Raw genomic sequence first — 24,845 nt, forward strand, 5'->3', positions numbered from 1 at the left:
TAATGATTTTTATGAACTCAAGATGGGGCAGATGATGGATGATGCCTATGTCTCCAAGTTTTGTGAGTTTTTGTTGTATGTACCTTACCTGAGGGATGAGAAGGAAAAGATTCAGAAGGTTTTAAGTGGTCTTCCTATAGTCTTGAGGGATAAGATTGAGATGTTGGAGCTTCAGACTGTAAGTGATGTAGTTAAGAAATTAAAGCATAGGTTTGAGCAGGCCAGAAGTAGACTAGAAGTTGAGGGCATATGGAGGTAGTTAGACAATGATGATAAGGCAAGGGCCTAGCCTAAGAATCGTGTTGAGAAGAAGGAAAATAAACAACAAGCTTCTGTGAATCGATTTCAGCAGAAATTGAGCTCTGTTGATAAAAATAATGCCCAACAAGGTTTGGCAGTGTAACAAGGATAAAAAAATGAAGGAACCTATGCGATGTTGGACATGTGGGGAAACCACAAAAGGAAATATTATCCACACCAGTGTGACATAGGACCAAAAATTTATAATATTCAGGAGGCTCGAATAGTGGGAGAAGTGGCTCAAAGTTTGCCTAGGATCTACGCAACAATAGACAATCGACAAGAAAATCATTAATCATTCATCATTGAGATGGATGGTAAGCTAAGTGATCATAATATTTCACCTTTAAGAGATCCCAATTGAAATTACAGTTATATGGGACTAGAAGTCATAGAAAAATGTTAAGTGATTACAGAAAAACATGAGGAACCATGGTTGGTTGTGTTGGAAACTAGAACTAAAAGGAGAATTCTCTATTGGGTGAGGTTTGGTACATTTGAGCTCAGTGGAATGCCCACATCAACCCACCTAAACGTGTTGTTGTTGGGGAACTATAACTTGCTGCTGGGCATGAAATGGTTATACAACCATAGGGCCAAAGTGGATTGCTTCGAAAATGTAGTTGAATGTTTGGATGAGGCTGGGAAGTACAAAATTCTTTACAGAAATAGGAAGCAAAAATGAATTAGAATCATTACAACAATTAAATCTAACTGTAGCTATCATAAGGGATGTAAATTGTTTTGTCTTTTGATTTCTCAGGACAAAGAAAGTAAGGCTAGTCCCTTCGCAGAATATTCCAGAAACGGTCTCCACGCAGCAAGAAACGTTGAAATCTTCTGGGTTAGATAAAGATGGATCGACCTGTAATAATTCCACTATTAGCTCATCTCAGCAAAATAGCGCTGCTGCCCACGTTGCTACTTGCAGTCTCATCAAGAACCCGTCAAATTCGCTTAACTCCCTTAGCAAGAAGTCTATAGTAGTTAATCTTTCACAGTTAGTATTAGATGACAACCTAAAGCTGCTTCTGGAAAAGGGTTTAAATTTTGCATTATCCCCAGCCAAAATTCCTATATCAGACATCATAAGTAATATTGAAGTAATTATAAAAAACAATGACCAAAATACAGCTGAGGAAATAAGACAAGATGTTTCCAGAATTCTTAGAAATGCCAGACCTCCCCCCAGCAACATATCCAAAGAAGAAGCCATAGCCCTAAAAAACATCAAGAATAACAAAAACATTATAATCTTAAAAGCCGACAAAGGTAATGCCACGGTTATCATGAATAGAACTGATTATGAGCATAAAATGGAAGATCACTTAAACAATAGTGGCTGTTATAGAGTTTTGAACAAAGACCCTAGCAGCAAAATTCTTCGCCAAGTAAGTGACAAAATTAAAAGCTCCTCTCTTGATGCCACCATTAAGAAAAGATTAATTCCTAACAGTGCCATTATCCCTAGAATTTATGGAGTTCCTAAAATCCATAAAACTGGTGTCCCTTTAAGACCTATAGTAAACACTATAGGATCTCCCACTTATTGGTTAGCTAAATATCTAGCAAGCAAACTTAGACCTTTATGCGGTAATACTCCCTCTTACCTCAAAGATTCTGCTTCCTTCATAGATTGGATTAAAAACCTAGAATTTAATGACAATGACCTCATGGTTAGCTTTGACGTGGTGTCTCTCTACACTATGATTCCTGTGGATGAAGCCCTAGAAGTTTTGAAGAAAATCACAGACCTTGAAACAGTGGAACTTATAAGTATTTGTCTTAAATCCTCATACTTCAGTTTTAAGGGAAAAATTTATGAGCAAACTCATGGTGTTGCAATGGGTTCCCCATTATCACCATTGATTGCCAATCTTTACATGGAACACTTTGAGCAAATGGCCCTTAAGTCTTTCCCCTTCACCCCGGAAGAATGGAAGCGATATGTAGATGACATTTTTGCTAAATGGAGCCATGGTTTGGATAAGCTGAAGGAATTTTTAGCTCATATAAATAGCCTCTCTAAACACATAAAATTCACCATTGAAATTGAAAAAAACAACCAGCTCCCCTCCTTAGATGTCCTTCTGACCAAGAAAAATGGTAAGCTTAGCCACCAGGTCTTCAGAAAGCAGACTCACACTGACAGGTATCTTCATGCTAACTCCCACCACCATCCTAAACAAAAAGTTGGTGTCATCAAAACCCTAACCACCAGAGCCTCTAGAATCTCTGACCCGGAGCATTTAGAAGAAGAACTTGCCCATCTCCATGAAGTCTTTTTAAACAATGGCTATCAAAACCACACTATCCATAAAATAATTAAAGACTCCATTACCAATAAACAAATAAGAAGAACTCGTGATAACCCTAGAATCTCCTTACCCTATATTAAAGGTATCACTGATAAAATTGCCAGAGTTCTCTCCAAATATAACATTATGGTTGCCTTCACGCCCCCTAACACCATAAAAAACATGCTTGAGTCTGCTAAAGACACTATAGACCCAAAATATCACAAAGGTGTGTATTCAATTCCCTGCTCTTGCGGTAAAGTTTATATAGGAGAAACAGGGAGATCCCTTGGAATAAGATTAAAAGAACACATTAATGATATTTCTAGAAATAGGTCAGATAAATCAGGTCTTGCAGAGCATGCTTGTTCCTCTTCTCATTATATATGTATGGAACAAGCTAAATTAATCCATAAAGAGGACCACTACTTAAAAAGAAGAATTAAAGAGGCAATCGAAATTGAGAAATCCTCTAATAACATGAATAGGGATGATGGTCTTAAACTAAGTAGTACCTGGAAACCCCTATTAAATAAAATGAAAAAATAAATCTTAAGCTAATCCATTTCAAACCTTATGACTACATTTGACAATTCATAATTTATTTAATCAACTATATAAATTAATGCAGACAATATTCTTAAATCATTTCTAAGTAAAGATCTCACTTATACAGCATATCACATAATTTTAAAAATAATAATAAAAAAAAAAAAAAAAAAAATTAACATATAATATAATATATTGTTGTAATTAATTAATTTATTAATTTAATCCAATTTTTATTAACGTAATTTTCTCCAATTAAAATTAGTTCAAAACAAACATCTCATTTATATTATATCTCTCATAATATGAAAAAACAAAATAAATAATACAAAACATTAAATAAAATGAGATATATATAAGTCTTTTAAATAAAAAAAAATTATTTATTAACTGCAATTTAATAAAATAAAATAAATAATAATATTAATAATAATAATAAATAATTAAATAAACAGAATATAATAAATAAAAGTAAGATAAATTAAATTAACAATATAAATAAAAATTAAATTAAATTAATTCATTATTTTAATCCATATATTATGTTAGTTTAAATTTCTTCAGTTGTAATTACTGTAAAACAAATAACATTATTAGGTATAACATAAATCTTAAGTTAATCCATTTCAACCTTGTGACTACATTTGACAATTCATAATTTATTTAATCAATGATATAAATTAATGCAGACAATATTCTCTTCTTCTTAAATCATTTCTAAGTAAAGATCTCACTTATACAGCATATCACATAATTTTAAAAATAACATATAATAGAATATATTGATGAAATTAATTAATTTATTAATTTAATCCAATTTTTATTAACGTAATTTTTCTCCAATTAAAATTAGTTCAAAACAAACATCTCATTTATATTATATCTCACATAATATGAAAAAACAAAATAAATAATAAAAAACATTAAATAAAATTAGATATACACGTCTTTTAAATAAAAAATTATTTATTAACTACAATTTAATAAAATAAAATAAATAATAATATTAATAATAATAATAAATAAATAAATAAATGAAATATAAATAATAAAAGAAAAATAAATAAATTAACAATATAAATAAAAATTAAATTAAATTAATTGATTAACTTAATCCATATATTATGTTAGTTTAATTTCTTCATTTGCAATTATTGCAAAGCAAATAACATTATTAGGTATAACATAAAAATATTTACATATAAGTCTTTTAAATAAAACTTAATTACTAACTTACCTCAATTTTGAAATTTAAAATATAATAAATATATAAATATATATAAACAAATAATAATAAATGTATAAATGTATATAAAAAAAAAAAAAAAAAAATTTAAATTATTGAAATTAAATTGAATTAATTAATTTATAAATGTAAATCTTCCAGCCGACAGTACAAGCTAAGAGATATCTTTCGATTCTTCTATTAATAACTCAATTTCTTGACTCTCTCTTCTCATAATTCAGATCTCATTGCCCTGATGATGGGCTCACCTAGCTAGTCCGAAACGTCGGTTTCCTAAATTGCTCACAGGTTTTCCATTAACAAAAAAAAAAAAAAGTAAGGCTAGTTTAGTTTAGGTAGATAACGAGCTATTAAAAAATTATCTAATGCTACAATAGTTCGAGGATGTGTTTCCCATTGAGCTACGAGGGTTACCTCCTCACAAAGAGATCAACTTCTCCATTGAATTGATTCTTGGATCAGAAATAACATCCAAATCACCTTACAAGATGTGTACACTTGAGCTGATGGAATTAAAATTTCAGTTGAAGGAAATGTTTGATAAAGGGTATATTTGGCCAAGTGTGTCATATCGGGGAACCCCAATATTGTTTGTAAAGAAAAAGGATGGGACCCTTCACCTTTGTATTGGCTATAAGTAGCTAAACAAAGTGATTATTAAAAATTGATATCCATTTCCACGGATAGATGATCTATTTGATCAGCTCAAGGGGGAATTTTTTTTCTCCAAGATAGATATGAGGTCTAGATATCATCAGATACACATTAAATAAGAAAATATTCACAAGACCACTTTCTAGACCAGGTATGGGAACTATGAGTTTGTAGTGGTACCCTTTGGGATTACTAATGCACATATAATTTTCATGTGTTTGATGAAAAACATATTGCGTCCATACTTGAACAAGTTTGTTATTGTATTTGTGGGTGACATCCTAGTTTATTTAAAGATAGAAAAAGAGCATGAGAAGAATTTGGCAAAAATGCTATAGTTGTTGCAGGAGCATAAGTTTTATGCAAAGATCATAAAGTGTGACCTTTTTGAGCCTTAGATTGGCATTATTTGGGACATGTTGTCTCCAAGGAAGGGATATCAATTGACCCGGAGAAGATCAAGGCTATAATGGAGTGGCCCACTCCAAGGAACGTGAACGATGTCATATTGTTTATGGGATTAATAGGTTATTACAGGAGGTTTATTAGGAATTTCTCTAAGATTAGGTATCCTATTACAACATTGCAAAGAAAAGGGGAGACATTTGATTTGACAAAAGAGTGTGGAACAAGCTTCGAGCAACTAAACCAACCGTTCACAACTGCACCAGTGCTCAGGATTGCAAACCCTAGTAAGGATTTCATGGTTTTCATAGATACATGCAAGGAAGGACTCTATGGAGTCTTGATGCAAGAAGGATAAGCAGTTTTATATGAGTCCCAGAAGTTGAATGAGCATGAGGTGAACTACATGACTCATGAGTTAGATTTGGTAGCCATCATTCATGCACTAAATATTTGGAGGAATTACCTCCTTGGAAATAAGTTTAATCTTATGATAGATCACAGTGGATTCAAGTATTTGATTGAGAAACCCAAGCTGAATGCGAGACAGGCTAGGTGGTTAGCCACACTCAGTGAGTTTGATTTTGAAATCAAGTACATATAGGCAAAATAAAATAGAGTTGTTAATGCACTCATATGAAGAATTCAATTAAATCATTTAGTGGTCGTAAGTTCCTACAAGACAAACTTGGTGGAAAGGATCAAAATTACAAGACAATAGGATGAAAAGTATCAACAAATGAAAGAGAAGATTCTAAAAGGTGGCGAGGATAAGGAGTATCACCTCACTCATGATGACCTAATTAGATTTAAGAGAAGAATTTATGTTCCAAGTGATGAGAAGTTAAAAACACTTATCATCAAGGAGTTTCATGTCAAACCTTAATTAGGCTATCCAAGATACCAAAAGACAATTTCAACCATTAAGAGATTTTATTATTGGCCGAATTTGAAGAAATAAGTGGCCAATTTTGTAGCCAAGTGCATAGAGTATCAGAAAGTAAAGGCTGAATGTAAACATCTAGCAGGATTATTGCAACCCATTCTTATTCTGGAATTGAAATGGAAAATGATTTCTATAGATTTCATCTCAGGTTTGCAACAAAATTTCAAGCAACATGATGTAATCATGGTAGTTGTTTATATTTTGAGCAAGGAAATCCATTTTGTGGTGGTAAAAACCATTAGCTCAGCTATTGAGTGGCACATACATGGAAGGATATGTTTGCCAATTTGGGGACATAATTAGCATTTATAATGACATATCATCCACATAAAGATGGAAAAACTGAGACAGATAACAAGATCCTTAAAGAAATTTTGAGGATATATGTAATGCATCAACCCAAGAAGTGGTTGGAATACCTTCCATTGGTGGAGTTTTCTTACAACAATGGATATCAAGAGTTCATCAAGATGAGTCTATTTGAGGCTCTGTATGGAAGGAGTTGTAATACTCCTATCTGTTGGAGTGATCTAGTGAGGAAGGTCCTTTTTTGGTCTGATATTCTCATGGAAATGGAGCAACAAATTCAAGTCATCAGACAAAATTTAAAGGTGACACATGACAAGAAAAAGAGTTATGATGATCAATGTAGGGTGCATAAGGAGTTTCAAGTTGGGGAACATGAATATTTAAGGATCAAACCTTAGAAGAGTTCCTTGGGAATTGGAATTGTGCCAAGTTGGAACCATGGTATAGTGGGCCTTTTGAGATCCTTGAGAGGATTGGGCCGAAGGACTATAGGATGGCCCTACCTCCTACTCTTAAAGTTCATGATGTTTTTTTCGTGTTTATTTGATTAAAAGGTAGGTGAAGGATTCTAATCATGTAATTGATTGGTATGTGCTACAGGTGGAACAAAAGGGGGAGTCCCAACTAGAACCAATATGCATTCTAGACCCAAGGAGTCTCATGTTATGGAATCAAACCATAAAGCAAGTTAAGGTGTAGTGGAGGCACTTTGGTCTTGAGGAGGCCACTTGGGAAATTACTGATGCCATGAAGAAAACTTATCCATTTTTGTTTTTCAGTTAAGGAAATTTTTTGTAGGTTTATGTAAAATATTGTATGAGCTACAAGTATGAAGCTCCGTGAATAATATGTTATTTTTATTTTGTACTTCTATTTGAGAATGTTATTTGTCTCTGTATATAAGGACAGATAACACCGAGGAAGGTGTGACCTCAAGGGGGAGGGGTATGTAGAAGGCCAGCCCGATGATGGCTGGATTTTTCCATGTAAATACATGATTGTAAGTGCATTTCAAGAAAAATGGGTTGAGTAAGGGACACCGATTCCAAAAAGGGACTGAGAGAGGTCAATTGCTTGGGAAATTCATCTTACTTGTTGAAGCAAGAAAACTGTACAATTTGGACAACCATCGAAGGTTGGCTGTTGAACATTAAATGCTTTGGAATGGTGTGTCGTAGAGAGAGTTGTTGTAATTTTATGAATTGTAGGCAAAGGAAAAAGCCAATGATGGCTTGGTAAAACACAACAAATCAACTAGGTTGCAAGGTGTGGAAAAGAAAAGGGGAGACTGCACGAAAAATGAAGGGGAAGGAAAAAAATCTTAGTTTTTATCAGTGAGGAGAAAGGAGGGACAATAGTGGCAAAGGGAGAAACAAAAGAAAAAATCTCATGCACAAGTTAACCATGCCAGGGAGCAGAGAAGGGAAAACCCCATGGACAAGCATATAGAGGGGGAGCTCAAGATCTTGTGGACAATAGATAGAGAGACTAAAGAGTAGCCAAAAAAGGGGTAGCACAAATTGTGATGCGCGCACAATGAGAAAAGAGAAGAGGGAGATTGATTGGAAGAAACTGTAGCAAATTAGAGTGATGTTATTCCTAGTAAACAACAACAAGTTCAAGCATTGGGATGAGTTTAACATCTTCCTTTACTCTTAAGGTGCCATCATACTTCAGTGAATCAATAAGAGCACTAGAGGATTTCTCCTTCAAATGAGGGTAAATCTCAAAATACTGAAGGGGGCTGGAGGGTGGAGATGGTGTTCTTGTATTTTGTTGACAACCTGGGGTAGAGGTTTAGCCCTTGGATTCCTAGTAAAGGAAACTATGGAGGTATCCATTTCTTTTCATTTAACAGTGGGTTATGGATTCCATTAATTGTGTGGAACCTCTGTGTGGCAGTGGGTTTTGGATTCCCTTAATTGGGTGGAACCACTATGTTGCATGTTGACTGGGTGGAGGTGAAACCTTTGGACTCCCTGGAGTATGTGGGTTTTTTTCTGTATGGCTAGAGAGGGTAGAGGTTTTAATTCTAAGGAATCCCTGAACTTGGTCAATTGATATTGATTAGTTGAAGGGTGGAGGCAACAAGCCTCTGGATTCCATGTTTATTGTTGATCATCATTTGTTAAACAAAGGGTGGAGGAAACATGCCTCTGGATTTACTGAAAGAAACTTACTGATGAGTAGCTGTTGGGTGGAGGTAGGAGGACCTCAGGAGTCCATGTTTCAACTAACAAATATTGATTATTCCCTCCAGCAAGACCACCTCATTCAATTGGTATCTAGCTCAGGGGTGTCAACTGCAAGTAGCTTGGATGCAACCGTCTACGGTTGGATTGAGATTTGAAGTCCTGAACTCAGTTACCCATCAATTGTATTAATTAAATATAAGTTCTTATGTGTAACCTTGTATGATCTAATGGTTGAATGTTATGATTCTAATTGTATAATGAAGTTAGAAAGGAGAAAGGAGGACTTATCCTTGTGTTGTCAGAATAACACTAGTACAGGAATGACTAAGAAGGTCAATGACCCTTCAATGGTAAATTTACTATTGTATTTTCCTTTATGGAATTATGGAGATCTACGAGAGATGCAATGTATCCGTCTTTGAGCTTATTGAGTTAGTTAATGGAGTCAAATTTCTTGGTTGACAACTTTGTCAATTATTTGGGGTTTTGGAGAAAAATACTCTTGTTATTAACACTTTTTGATAATTTTCCAAGTTATTGTAGGGCCTTGTAAGTTATCTTAGTTTCATGCATGAGTGGTGCATCCATTTCCTTGAAGAAACCCAAGAAGTCCCCATTAAAGTTGCTTCAAAATATGACCTCTGGAAGCTGCCATAATGTTATGGAATTCAGTGAAAATCACCTAGGTGAGAGGTTGGGAGGTTGGGATAGGTGCATGGGGAAGTGGTCTGTTAGGGTATCCTGCCCCGACTAGGTTAGAGGTTGCGATGGTCGCCTGAGGAAGCTTTCCATTAGGGAAGCTGGCCTCGACTAGGTCGGAGGTTGGGAGGTGGGGGCATGGTTATTTTTGGAATTTTTGCACTCGAGCAGATGCCAGCTTGACCCGATGGTGGGCCTAATGATCACTATAGCCTGTTGTACACTACCTCATAGAATATTGTTAATGTGTCTAGGGGGAGTGGATCCCACTTTGAACGACCACTTATCTCGATCTGTAGCTCATATTGGGGTGAAGTTATATTTCACTAGATTCATTCCAACGATAAAATCACAATGTTGATGATAGTTTTATATTTAGAGGAGTTCCATTAAAGTAAAACATTTTATACCCCATCCTCATAATAGTATTTTTAGGGTTGGGTATTGAGAGTGACCACCTCTTGGTCATGGGTTTCAGTAAGGGGCGTTGTTAAATCTTCAACATGATTTCCTTGACTCAAAGTTGCATATACATATTTAAAATCTTCATCTTAAGCATACTGTTCAATATAAATTTCATGCATTATTGAGTTATGCTTAATAATAATTGATGCATTAACAATAGGCCTTGAAAACATATCTGCAACTTTGTTGTATATAACTTTATTATACCTGATTACCAATGAAATTGTTGTAGGAATCCCATCCGCCTGAAATGTCTAGCTTGTTGTAGCTTGCTTTTTGATTGTAAATATTGAAAAGGTTAATGGTTAGTATGAATAATCATTTATTTACCCATCAAATAATGCTTCCATTTTTTCATGCATTGTACCAAAGCATACAACTCTTTATCATAAATGGGATAGTTAATTACTGCATTGGTAAAGGTTTTAGAATGATAGCAAATTGGCTTATGCTGCATCAAAATTTCTCCCATAAAATAATTGCTTGCATTAGTTTGAATATGAAATGACTGCTTAATATTTGGAAGTGCTAGAACTAGTGTTGTACTAATTTTCTCTTTCAAAGTCTCGAAGGATTTTTTCTGCTTGCCTCCCCACTGAAAGACTGTGATCTTGTTCAAAGCTTGGAAATCCACACACATGTGCCATGTACCATCTTTCTTTGGAACCAAGACAATAGGATAACCAAAAGGATATGTGCTAGGCCTGATGAGCCCTTTTTCAAGCAAGTCTTTAATTTTCTTCTTTATTCCGCATTCTCCAAAATTGACATTCTATACATGCGAATATTTGGAAGTGGTGCATCCTGTTGCAATTGAATCTCATGTTAGATTCCTCTTTGAGGAGGAAACCCCTCAAGTTCTTGAAACATCTTGTCATAAGTGTTAATAAATTCAACCAATTCAGGTTTGATTTTTGAATCACATCTTATGAAATCTTCAGATTCAACAATATCTTTAGCTCTAATCACCAATAACACAAAATTATTACTAGCATTTACAAGCCTTTTCATATGACCAACACTAACAATACATAATTTCATCTTTTTTCGATGTGCTTTAACAATATAATCAACTCCATATTTAAAAATATGATATTTTCCTCATGATGATAGAATATGTAATTTCGATAATACATGTTTGGAATCCCTAAAAAGATTCCATAAATATCAAGTGGTACAACATCAAGTTCTACCTCATATATAAAGTTAGCAATGATGGTGAATTTGAGTTTACATTTTCTTGTCACTTGTAATTTGGAATCATCACATACCCAACCCAAAGGGTAAGGTTTGATATGAGGTGTAGTTTCTAGATTTGGTTTCTTGATAGTTACTTCAGAAATAAGATTGACTTGAGATCCAAAATCAAACAATGTATCAACTCTTGTCTTTGAGGTTTCTACGTGTTTCATTATTGTTTCAATATCCTCTCACATCCTGAAGATGAACCACCGTTGCTGGTTCGAAACGTCGATGAAAAAGAATCCTTATGTGATGTATCTGGAAGATAATCTGAACAATGTATCAACTTTTGTATGTTTTGTAATGACCTTGATATGCAAAAGATCACTTCTTTATTTATCATTTTGAAACTTAATAGGCTTACTAGAAGAAATAGTACTTGCATTAGAGGCTATAATTTTCATTCCCATGTCTATGATTTTGGTTTCATCACCTGAATCAAATCCTAGATCTTGTTGAGTGGTAGCATTGGTCTTTTGTTTCCCCTTATTATTGAACTTCTTTGATCTCATTTCTGGATGTAATTTCAAACAATGGCCTTCATCATAGACTTATTTTGAATAATCTTTACATGTAAGTTTCTCTCCCTCTTTCTTGACAGTAACATTCTTTTTTCCTTTACCTTTAAACATCCCCTTTCCTTTGTCTCTAGATTTGGAAGGTTTATTGCTAGTTTCTTGAGGAACATTCTTACCTCTTGATTCTAAATGAGTTTCTTGAACACATACTTCATCTAGATTGGTGGGATTAAACATAAGTATAGTATGTCTCAAATAACTATGTAATCCACCTATGTATTTAAGGAGAGTATCTTATGAAGACAAATCAACACCCAAGATTAAATCTCTTCTTCTAAATTCTTGTGTGTACCTTTGGACACTCCGACCTTTATATTTTCTAAAAATTTTCCAATCCATAATTGATTTTTGAATGTAAGCTAATGGATAAAAATTCCTTCTTAATGTAGCTATAAAATCATTCCAAGAAGAGATAATTTTACATTTTTTCTTCAAATATTTTTGAGTTCTGGCCTCCCACAAGATGAGGGCTACTGTCTTTCCAAGCAAAGAGAAGAAAGTTGGATCTCTGTAACAACATCATCAATATTTTTAATCATGCAATAGCCTTCAATTTGGTGAACCCAATTATCAAACTTTTCAACATTTACCTCCCCATTATGCATAGGAAATTTGAACTTGACATCAAGCTTAATCAAACGAGACTTAGCATATCCTTTTGGAGATGGAGGAGGAGTCAGTCTATGAGATGAAGGAGGTGAAGAAGGAGGTGAGGATGGAGGTGTAGATGGAGGTGAAGGAGGAGGTGGAGGTGGAGGCTTTCTCCCATCACCATCATTACCTTTTGGATTATTAGAAGTTTATCCTTGCAACCCTGCTATCCTCTCATTGTACAACACTTTCACCACCTCAGACATATCACTGAAAGCCTTTCTAAAAGCTCTCTCATCCTTAGACATCAACTATTTTGCTTCTTCATGTCTCATGACTGGTGGAGTTTGTGACCTCCTTGAACCAATTTGAGGGTTTGGTTCTTCAAGCACTCCTTCTCCTCTTCTCATTTTAGACCTTGTAATCATTCAAGAAAACACGTGCAAAAATTGTCAAACCTTCAAAACAACCATACCCTGATACCAAACTGATTTGAAATTAAAATTGAAGGTTTATCATAGAATTTTGCAACCGAATTTATGTATTGTGGGAAATGGATCGAAATTGGAACAACATATAAACTTAGTAAACTTTGTTAATATTTTCAGATTTAAACAGTGAAAAATAGACAACATGCAACATCACAAAACAACAATTTGATGACAGAGTTCACCCCTCCTGGGCTACGTCTCCGAGGACAACTTCCAATGTTGGCCCTTTAAATTATGTGCTCAAATATCAAATTACTTCAACATACAATGCTCAAATTGCAAAAATAACATTGCCATTGTGTCAAGAACACCCAAAATCCACCATGGAGGCTCTTCTTGGGCTCAAAAAGGCTGAAAAATTGCCAATTTAGGCCTCCTTCATTTCCCTGCTAACTGTTCTGCAAAATCGATCCTCTGTAAAAACCAGCAATGAATTTTTCCTTTGGCAGGAATGCTCTGCAACAAATTTGTGTAGGTTCAACGACAATTCTAATGATAATGGTGCAAATTATAGGATGGTTAAGAACGGAAATAGGGTTGAGCCCCTAGTCCTTTGCCCCCCTGTTGGGCATATGGGTATAATGTGATATGGGGCACAGGACAAAGGCCACATGCCCTCTGGCCCTCTGCTCCTAGTCATGTGGTAGGAATGAGACAAGGGGATGTGTACCACATGCACTGCCCCTCCTCATCTGATGTCAACAGTTACATTGGATATTAATAAGTCTATGGCTAGGGACCAGCTCCCCGCCCCTTCTGCCTCTGCCCATGGTCATGCCATAACGCATATAACTTGGGGCTAGACTGAACAAGTGAGCCTGTTGGACCGCCCTCCCCCCCAAACGTGTCAACTGCATCAAATTAAATATAAGTGGCCCATTACATATAACAGGAAACATTGCGTGGTCTAGTGGTAAGGTGAACAATTGTGTTGTCGGAGGTCACAAGGTCGAACCCTACTGAGGTCACTCGGTGCATAATTTTTTTTTGCACAAACTTTGAGGGCCACATGGTGCCCTCTCATAGGTCCAAGTGGTGCCTTCTGATTGGCCCAACACCTAACCTTTCAACCAATGAAAACATGCCAATTGCCACTATATGATCATGCCATGTGTCACATGCTGATTGGATCGTATGAAAACCATATTGCACAGTCACTTGCTAACGTCAATGCCACATCATTGTATGCTCTGCCCAGTCAACCCTACAAGTTGACTTTTTAAATGTTTGTTAAAAACTTTAGAACGTGATAAATTTATCATATGGTGTTGAATTGAGGTGATTCAAGTGTTGTTGGAATCATAACGATGAGATCCACGATTTGGTGTTGGTTTCAATATAATTTAAGCACTTTTATTTTTTAGCATATTTTTGATGCCCTAGATCAATTAAAACGAGGAGTCTAATGTGAAGGAGCTTGTCTTTGAGTATGAGGGGTAAGTAAAGGATGAGCTTGATAAAGAGGAGTCCCTCTTAAATGGATGAGAGATGAAGGTCAAGACTCTTCTTCAATAATGTCCTCAATACTCAAAATATTGGGTGGAATTTATTCTCCATAAAGATTGAAATATACAGGTTGTGGCTGAGACAAAGCACAGGGGGTTTCACTCAATGAACCTCTAGAATATTACATGTGTTCACGGCATACTAAACAATAACATTAATTTGAATATATATTGGAAAATACCTCTAAAAATCACTTTATTTAACCCCCTACCAATATGAACCCAATACACCTTCCCAATTTAAAAAACCCCTACTTTCACTAGGTATTGTAGATATCCATCTTTTCATTAACATTTTTTATACCCTTTTATATTTATCTCGAGTTAAGTGACATGAAGCCTCTATTATGGCCCCACATGCATTCTACAATGCACCTTTCTTCTTTTGATATACATTGTAGATGCATATTAGTTCTCCCTCAATTACTCAACCCACACTCAAGCACATCTTACTATGATTTGTGGCATTTAATGGTCTAAGGCACACAAAGATTAACCATGTTTTATGAAGACTGATGATGTGAATGTGTATAAAATTAAATATAAATTGTTCTATATGATGATTAAAAATCAATTGATGAACCTTTATGAATACGTTTGCACCAATAAGGTGTTCAACACAAGTCTAGACCCTTTATAAGTAAGACCACTATCTACAACCAAGGTTGGGGCCCCAAATCTCAAATCCATATAAAGAAATGGGTTTTACCCCCATCACTTAATTAATAATTCACTAACTACCACTCAAGCAAGGTAACTTATTAAAACTTATTTATGTCTTTGGAGAGGAATAAAGAGAACAACCTGCTTGTGTGTTATTACAATGCGTATATAAGAATCTTGTTATACCCATGCATTCATGGTGATTTATGATGGACATGAAAAACTACCCTTATTTATAAGTAACAATATTTATTTTTGTGGTATTTACAAATTACAAGCAACAAACAAGAGAAATTTGCTATTTTCTTTCCAAATGTTGTATATATAAACTATGGTATAGGAACACTAAACTAGATTAAAGATTGTCTACTCTTTACGATGATGTGATGTGCTCCTTTGTAAATTCTCAATAAGATAAATATTTTATTTCATTTAGCAAATTTGTTTTTTAATGGGATCTAAGTTGCGAAGTCAAATAATTGTATCGTATTCATAAGCATGTGTGCTTGATTAAGTATTGTATTTTATGTTGTGAATTTTCCTAGTTCACTTATAAAATAATGCAAAAGCTCTAGCACGTATTGCATGTGCATTCACACTTCAAAAACAACATATAAAAAGAAAACTCTAGAAAATTATAATGAAAAATGGCATTCACACAGAGAATACTCTATTGAAAGTTACACTCAACCTTAAATTATTACCCTCCCTTCTTCAATCGTCTAGAATGGATTATTCCTTCTTCAATGTGAAAAATTGCTCTAATGTTGATTTGCAGATGATGGGACTATGGACTATCCATCTCATAAACATGGACTCGTATAATTAATTAAAAAATTATGTTCTCTATCAAGTTCAAGGCTTCTTTTTCGACAAGGATGAATGAGTGGCTCTATTTGGTCAATACTAGTTGGCTTGGTTCACTACTTGTATTGCCAAGGCCAAGGATTGTTCAAGAAATGCAAGAAACCTATATTTAATGGAAAACAACTAAATAAATCTATTGTGTTAAGTTAATAAATATAGTCTAACTTTTAATGTATGTTCATAGCACTTCAATCTATCATTCCTCTCCTCATTCACAATATAATTAATTGTTGAACAATTGTCTGGCATTGAATTTATGGAATTATTCAAACATTTGTTTGCCAAAAATGTGTGGTTATATCTTGATTTGATGCAATAGACTCATGATCTAATGTTATAGGTAATAAACCAACATTGATTTAACTGAAGAGACCACTTGAAAACTTGGGTAATTTCTAATTTGGGCAATGTGTAGCCATGCGGGAAAACTGCTTAGCTACACTTACACAAGTACATTATCATGACAACATCATGATACACAAGGAAAACAAATCAAGCACCATAAGCATATCCATATAACATTTTCAAGGGCATTAAATCACATGTAAAATATCTCTCATCAATACATCCAAGCTCATCCAACAACTACTCCAATCTATGAAATATCATACAAGCTAAGGGGTAACAATGTCTATTATCTATAATGAGTTTATTGTCAACAATTTCAAGCCATGTTAGCCATTTTACTCGGAGTAATCCATTCCATTCATACATTTAGAGGTTTCCATTTTAGAATTTTAGTCTTCTCTTTCTAAAGATGCTTTTCTTGATGTGCATATCAAGACTAGTAGGTGCCCTCAATAAGGTGTACACAATTTAAAAATAAAACACATAGAAATCCAACTTTTATATATTGATTATTGTGACACGAGACACATATGTTAATTTTCATTAGGTTGTATATAATAGAATACACAAATCTAATTTAATAAAGCAAAACATGGAAAATGAAAATCAAAACTTAAATCAAATAGTTGGGAATGATGGTAGATCGAACACCTAAAATGGAAAATTGAAATAATAAGTATTTATAAGTATATGTGTGCATAATCGTGTCTACGTAGTAAGCGGCCAAGGTTCATGGGCATAATGTGTGGGTGCAATGGAAAATACTCTTTTTTGAAGTTAGGGAGCCTCTTGGTGCATGGGAATGGGAGGTTGGAATATCATGAATATTTTTTGATAAGTATCTCATTCCAACTAATCAAGTTGAATAAAGGAAAAAGGTTGAATAATTATAAATATATTACACTATATCCACATAGAAATTCATGTCATATGGATTGTTTAGATTTTCAACCATAGAATAATCTGACATCCTCACAAAATATTTGTTTTGCGACCCACTATGGAAACAAAGATCCTAACATGTAAACCATGTAACTTAAGTACTTTTTTTCTACATTGGCTTAGTAAAAATAATAATATAGTTAGGGTCATAGCTTAAACAAAGACTGAATTGATAAGTATGAACTCATTGATGGTGCTAGACCCACCAACATTCAAGGGATCTCCCTGAAATGAAGTCCCAATGAGACCTCACACCATTTGGTGTAGGAGTCCCATCCAGAATACCACATTATTGCCAATGTAGTGGGTTTTAATGATGTGCCTTATTTGTAATAATGCATAAAGTGGCATATGGTGACTTTTGTGGGAAAAAGTGTGTGACTCAGTGGAAAGTCAAGTGTATTGCATGAAGGTTCTAACACACAAAGGGAAAATGAGTAAGTTCCTTATAAGCCTGTAATAGTACACAACTTGGAAGGAACACACAAGAATAAAGACATCAAAAGATAATATGCGAAATAGTTCACAAGTTAACAATGATGGAATTATACAACAACACACATTCAACAAGATTGATACCAATGAAAATGAAATATTTCAAAAGCATAAGCATAAGTTAAATAACACACATTGAAAACATAACAAGAATAGTCCTAATATATTCATAACATATGCATGAAAACATGCCAGCTCTGAGCTTTTATTAAGTGAAAGTTCCAACCATACATATCCCCAATAGTGGAACATGAAGTTAAAACTTGCTCCTCCAAAGAAAGACACTCCCTCTATGATACGAAAAAGCCAAGGATCTCATAAACTCCCAAGCTCCTGATTCTAAGTTAAATGCCTAGCTAAAATATTTTCTCCCCAAATCCCTTTACATGAGTTATGAGGGTATATTTATAACAAAAGGGGTGACTATTGCTTCCCCTTGTGACTCTTGGACTTCCCTCATGACTCTTCACCTTATTTACAAAACGACTCTTTACATTCATTACATCATGACTCTTCACATTCCAATATTGACACTTGGAATTCCACTTACAAATTAATTACAAAATAATATTATAATACACTCATACCCATAAAATTCAAAATTGGGTAGAGCTAGCTAGACGACCTAATAAGACAAATTAGTTAAGCTTGAGTTTGGGAAACTCCAGTTCAGTAATTTCCTCTTGATGTTTCTCAGTTACGTAATGCTGCCGATCTTTGTACTACATGATGACATCCCCAAACTATCAGATGGTGTCAGGATGGAAGCAGACTCTAACCTCCATGGCATCTAACTACACTGACTTGGAACTGGTTTGTGTTTCTTTCTTGAGCAGGAGAAACATTGTGTTGATTTGGGAAGGACCACCAATGTACTTCTACATATTATGTCTATTTACTTCAAGATCTTCCTTGATGGATACCTATCTAAAATGTTCGAAGTATTATTCAATCTCTTGTCTAACCTAATTCTTGTGCTTGATCTTCGTGAGTGAGTTGACTGATGGGATCCCATGCGATTTCACCAAGAAGTATACGTTGTTGTACAATCATGAATATGAGGCCTGAGTGTTGGCAATGAATGAGGTGAGATGTTTGTTATTCGGGATGAGCATCCAAACCTTTTCTTTCTCCAACTCTGCCTCTTGCCTTGTCTTCTTTCCCAATTCAGGCGGTTCCCCTTTATATTGCATTAACCATTCATGCATGACAACAATAGACAATTGTAAAACCTTGAGAGTTTTTACATAATCTTTACACTTTTGATACAACCCATGCAAGTGGAAAACTACCTAATGCATGGTAACAAGCTCCTCATTAATATTTTCCATAGTCTCTCCTAGTGTCGACACTTCATCAAATATCATTGCCTTAAGTTCCTCCAAATAGACCTGTGTGGAAGCTGCATTCTGTACCTTTTCTTAGAGCCATTCTTCCTCTTTCCTAGCAGCCTGCAAGTTCTTTTCCAACTATTTGTTCTCGGCCATCAAAAACTTCGTGTTTGAATTTTTTGTACCTACGAAGCCCAAGGTGGCTGCAGAAATGGAATTCAAATTCTTCCTGGTGCCTGTCATGATCACCCTTTCTCTGATGAATATAGGAGATACAAGATTGTTCGTAAAATGCTTTTTCTGTTCATGTACAATATTTTTCCAAAGCTCGTCATAGGTTAGATTGTACGTGTCCATAACTAGACCATCATGAAGAGGAATAATTTCCTCTTCCTCACTTGGAGCTTGCTCCACTGGAGGATGGGGAGATTGAATGGTGACCTACTATGTACTTGGTGATGAGTTCCATCAATAGGTATATTTTGGAGATCATTATTCCATCATCCAGCCTTAAAACTACCCTTTTCTTACAATAATTCACATTTTTTGTTATATTATGCTTAGTAAGAGGAGTAAAAGGTGTTTCTCATGTATGTGGCCTAATGTGCTTTAATTGTAGGAAAATGAAGCATTTTTGAGGCTGTTACTATGTAGGGGCATGATGGAGAAAACTAGGAGAGAATCTAGGGGGTTTGTCCACCTCCTTAACACCCTAAACTTGGCTTGGGATCATAATGTCCTCTCTCACCAGTTAGACTTCATTGGTAGTTGAGTGACTCCTAGTCCAAGTGAAGACCAAGAGGGACAAGATCCACCATTTTATAGATCAAGGATGGAACCAATCCTACTTTCAAGGGAGTTGCTTCAACTTCCCTTTTTTATAATAAAATAGAAGAAGAGCTCAAAAGGATTCAAAGTTTTTGTTCAACTAGGTGTAGTTATTGAGCTTCAAGCTTGAAATTGTTACTTTAAACTTTTATGTGATGTATTAGAGCTATAATTTTTGATAATGAGAATTTGGATTTTAAGTTGCATCTGATTTAGTTTCAAAGGGATGATACCCTTCTGTTTGGGCCCAACCCATAGGCTTTGGTCCCTCTTCTTGTAGTTATGTTTCTTCTTGATTCTAAGCAGTTCATAGTTTCTTGCATTTCAATAGATATGAATCTATAATATCCTATGGTTGAAACCTCTACATCACCTCTCTTGTGGGAGAATAAGTGGAAGGATTCACAATCACAATGCAAAAATATTGTGTTTATGATTTCTTGGAAATAGAATAGTGTTAGTTGTCCTATTTTACATTTCCTCTCTGTAACTTCAAAGTTAGTTTAGTGATCAGATAAGTGGTATGGCATAAATTAGATGTTATTTAAATTCAAATCATCTTTTCCATCATAAGTGCTAACACCAAAAAATCATACACATGTTGGCACAATCCATAAGACACTAAAAGATGTCCAATAGAATGTGCAAGTGAACCTTTTCCAACTAAATACATCATGAAGTTTAAAGAATCAAATTTCTACTAAAGGTCCAAAGTTTATAAAGTAAAAAAAAATTGATGTCACTAGACTATTTATTTGATAAATGCACACACACAAAATATATTTCGAAAGCCACGTGGTTGCAAAAAAGGATGGCACAACGATTCAGGACCACTCTACACACTTGGGGCCGATTCTTTGACATAAGCTAAGTCCAATACAATTGAATTCGAGTCTCCTTGAATATATGAATCCCTCAATGGAATCATCTTGTCTTATTCATGTGTCATTATCATACATGAACAAAGAGGGGGACGATGGATTCAAAAAATTCTATATAAATAGGCCATGGGAGAGCCAAAATATGATACATTGTTATGCTGGCCAAGTTGCTATCAGAGAAAACCTCCATTACATGGTTGAAGCCAAAGTAGGGAAGAGCACTAGCATGTTGGCCATATTGCTTCTAAGAAATCCATCATCCTAGTGAGAAAATAGGAATCCACCATTGGAGTGTCTTCATACTTCTTTGAGAGAGGAGAATCTTGCGAAGAGATTGAGGAAAATAAACACCCCTGCTAAGGATTTTTGAGCACCATAGCTGAAATAATTCTCTTCAAGTGTCTAAGATTAATCTATTGTAGTCAATCTCTACCACTAGTAGTCAATAAAGGGAGTTTTTCCATTATCTTATTGATTTGTTTGCTCCATTTGAGCATTGTTTGTGTATTTATCTCTTTTTTTAGTTTATGTTTATGTATGCATTGTTTCCACTATTTATAATGTTGTGTTTATTTAAGTCTATCCACTAACAACACCAATTCTACCTGTGATCCTTTGCACGGAACAATTAATTGCTAAGGAGGTCTCTTTTGGTACACCATTGCCACAAAAACACTACCATAGGAATGGAGACCATACATGATCCAAGATCTTTCACTTATAGATGTATCAAAATTACATATAACAGGGCTTATTACCCATGGAACTTAAAATCACATAATACAATGCAAAAATAACAATATAGTCATGGAACCATGACACAATGATTTGATTATAGAGTTAATCCAATTTGGACTATGTATCTGGGCCCTGCTCAATAGTGGGGAGGCCTTCATTCATTAAGTGGCATAAAAAGAGATAAAAGTACAAGCAACATCATTTACAATCCTTATACCTACAAGCGGGAAGATGGATGAAGAATGGAGAGCCCGACTTCAAACTATTTTGCTAAAACTTTCTGCAAATCACATAGCCTAATTAGTAATGAAGCAATGGCCCATCATCCAAAAATCTTACTACTAACCAAAGAGTTTAATTCTTTTCTTTTTTTGGGACTAGGAGAAAATTTTATTAGAGAAAGTAAGTAATCTTTACTTCCCTTGCATCTCTTAGACAAACCTAGGCTTGCATATGAAAGCTTTCTCAAAAGCATTTGAATTTCCAACTCCCTTGTTAAGCTCCACATAGTTTAATAGGAAAAGTGTAAGTGGCCCATAATCGACAATATATTTCTTTTTTACATGTAAGGAACAATAAACACTTAGTGTGATTAGAAGGATATTGTAAAGGATCATCACATATCCACATATTATCACACTTGTTATTCTCGCTTGCATCATGCACTAAGCTTCCATATGCTTTGTACTCAAGGGCATCTAGTTTTCAAAGCTTTGGGTAATTAGTTCATTTTGACTTACAAAAATCACTCCATAAGTGAATTAAGAATCCTTAAAACCAACCATAACTTGAACCAACTAAGTTTCCCACAAGGGCCACCAAAAAAATTACATTTTAGGTTAGAACCATTGGGGTAGGCATCCCATAAGTTGCCATGGTCATGTTACACCTTTGAAACATTGTTGTTAACTTATTAGGGAGCTTAAAATCCTTAAATAAACCCATGGAAAATAATACCTAAGCATGGAAGAGACTTGATTCAGAGGGGGTTCGACTTAGGTCCAATATGTGTGGTACTCTTTGGGGCTACTTGACCCATCTAGTGCTCTGTACTGGTAACTAACTACCAAGAATCTAAAGACTCGAATTCTCACGTGGGAAGAAGGTAATTTAGTGGCCAAAATTGAGGGCATCCTTTCCCTATAGGTGATGGTGTAGGTAACACTTGAGCCTCATTACCATTATCTTGTTGATTCTTTGGTTGCTGGAAGGCGTTGCCAATTATTTCGAGACGTTTCCCCAGGACCCATTGAAATACATCTTTGCAAGGACCAGTTATTTTGAGAGTGGAAAGGACAGTTAAGGCCACATAGGATATTTTATCATACGCAACAAATAAAAACCTTGTTCTTGTTTTCTTGATCACATAGCTTAATCATAGAAGGAGAATGAACCATTTATATTTTCTCTTTGTTTTATGTATGTGATCATATTGCATTGATAATTATATTATTCCCTCACCATACAAAACATAGCACACACTCTAATCGACATCATAGGGTACCCCATGACTCCTTGTCGATCTAGACATTTTTTAAACCTCCCCCATTATCAGGAGGTGTGCTAGGACTCTCGCCATTTAGGCGTAGAGGATGTCACACAACCACCATTATTGGATATTCCTTTATTGGTGCCTCTTTTCTCAGAACCCCTACCCGAAAAAGTACACCCTTCACCACTCCAGAAGGATCCCCAAGTGCTACCCCCTTTGGGAGCCCACGCACCACTCCTCCAGATAGTGCCTGAGGCACACATTGAGGTAGTTCTCCTGAGACTTCCCTAGAGAGGACCCCTTTGCATATAGCTACCCAAAATCATTTTACGATGGAAGGGAATGCATAGACCTTGTTTTTAGCTTCACTAAACCTACTAGATTTAAGCAAGATAACCAATGACCCAATCGCCCATGGCCATACTTGGTTGACTATGCCCACCAAGCTCCCTTTGGATATTCCAAAGTTAGAAGTAAAACAAGGCGAAGACCCAAGAAACCATGTCAAGAATTTTCACCTATGGTGTTCGTCTAATAGTATCACCGATGATACTATTGGATTATGAATATTTCAATGCACCCTAACTAGACTTGCTGTGAAATGGTATGTTGACCAACCTTCTACGTCACACATAAACTTTAGCTCACTAGCTACAACTTTCCTCACCTTCTTCTAGCTCCTAGTTTGCCATGATTTGGGTATGGAACTCCTCACCCACTTCAAACAAACATGTGCTACCCACATGTCGGATCATATCCATGAATGGCGAAAATGTCGTAGCTTGTGTAAAACCCAGTTTGAAGATAAAGTCCTCTTCGACTTATTCCTGAGATCCCCCACATCTGAAATCTCTAAAGATGTCATAAATTCATCCTCGAAGACTAAGGAAAAATCCATTATTAAAGCTCAATAGCTGGAGCTTATTTACACCCAGTTGTGGTACATTTATCACGTGATTCCAGACACCCCATGCTTACAAACTTATAAAGAGGTCCCATGCGCATCCAATGCCACTGATGGATTAATTGGGTCCATAACCCAATATCAACACAACTATAACCCACAGAAAACACAAGTCTACAGACTAATTATTCATGTGCTATTTGCGGGGAATACGGTCGTTGTAGCCACCACTGTCCTCAAATTCCTGAATTAAAAGTGATATAATATAGTAGGGGGCAAGGAGTTCAACAAACTGTAGTAATGTAAGAATCCTTCCCCCATCAAGGAGTAGTTAACACTCAACAACAAACTCCCCACCCTCATCCATCTGGAGAGAATCCCCATAACAATCCTCCTGCAAACATGGAATCAAATTTATGAAGCTACCCAGAGCCATTTATTTCCACCTCGGCTACGAAAATACCTATAGGGTCATTGACCATTCCTCAACCTTCTGTAGAATCTATGCCTAAAATGGTCAAAGGACCTTTACATGCATAAGACACAACTTGAAAGATGATCATAGCTACAAATAATTGACGACTTAGCACAAGCACCATCAACCATGTCAACAATAGAAGCCTTGAAAACATTCCCAACCCAACGGAAAGCCTTACTTTCCACTGTAGGCAAAATCGACCCATCTGATCCTTGCCTAATGGTCTTCGACTTGGATAAATCTACTCCATGACTACCATCAACCATTGCTTTCCAAATTCTAGTCTGTTGAAGCCCCGAAAATTGGGTCTACAACAAGGGGGATAACCACCCAGTCCGGACCTTGAAAGCAGCTCCTTTTTTGTTTGGAATAGTGGCTCCAACTAGGTGTAATGGGACTAGTTTCC

The sequence above is a fragment of the Pinus tabuliformis genome, chromosome J, assembly GCF_031772625.1.
Source record: "Pinus tabuliformis cultivar Carrire ecotype Pingquan chromosome J, CPIR1, whole genome shotgun sequence".
NCBI classification, from domain to species: Eukaryota; Viridiplantae; Streptophyta; class Pinopsida; order Pinales; family Pinaceae; genus Pinus; species Pinus tabuliformis.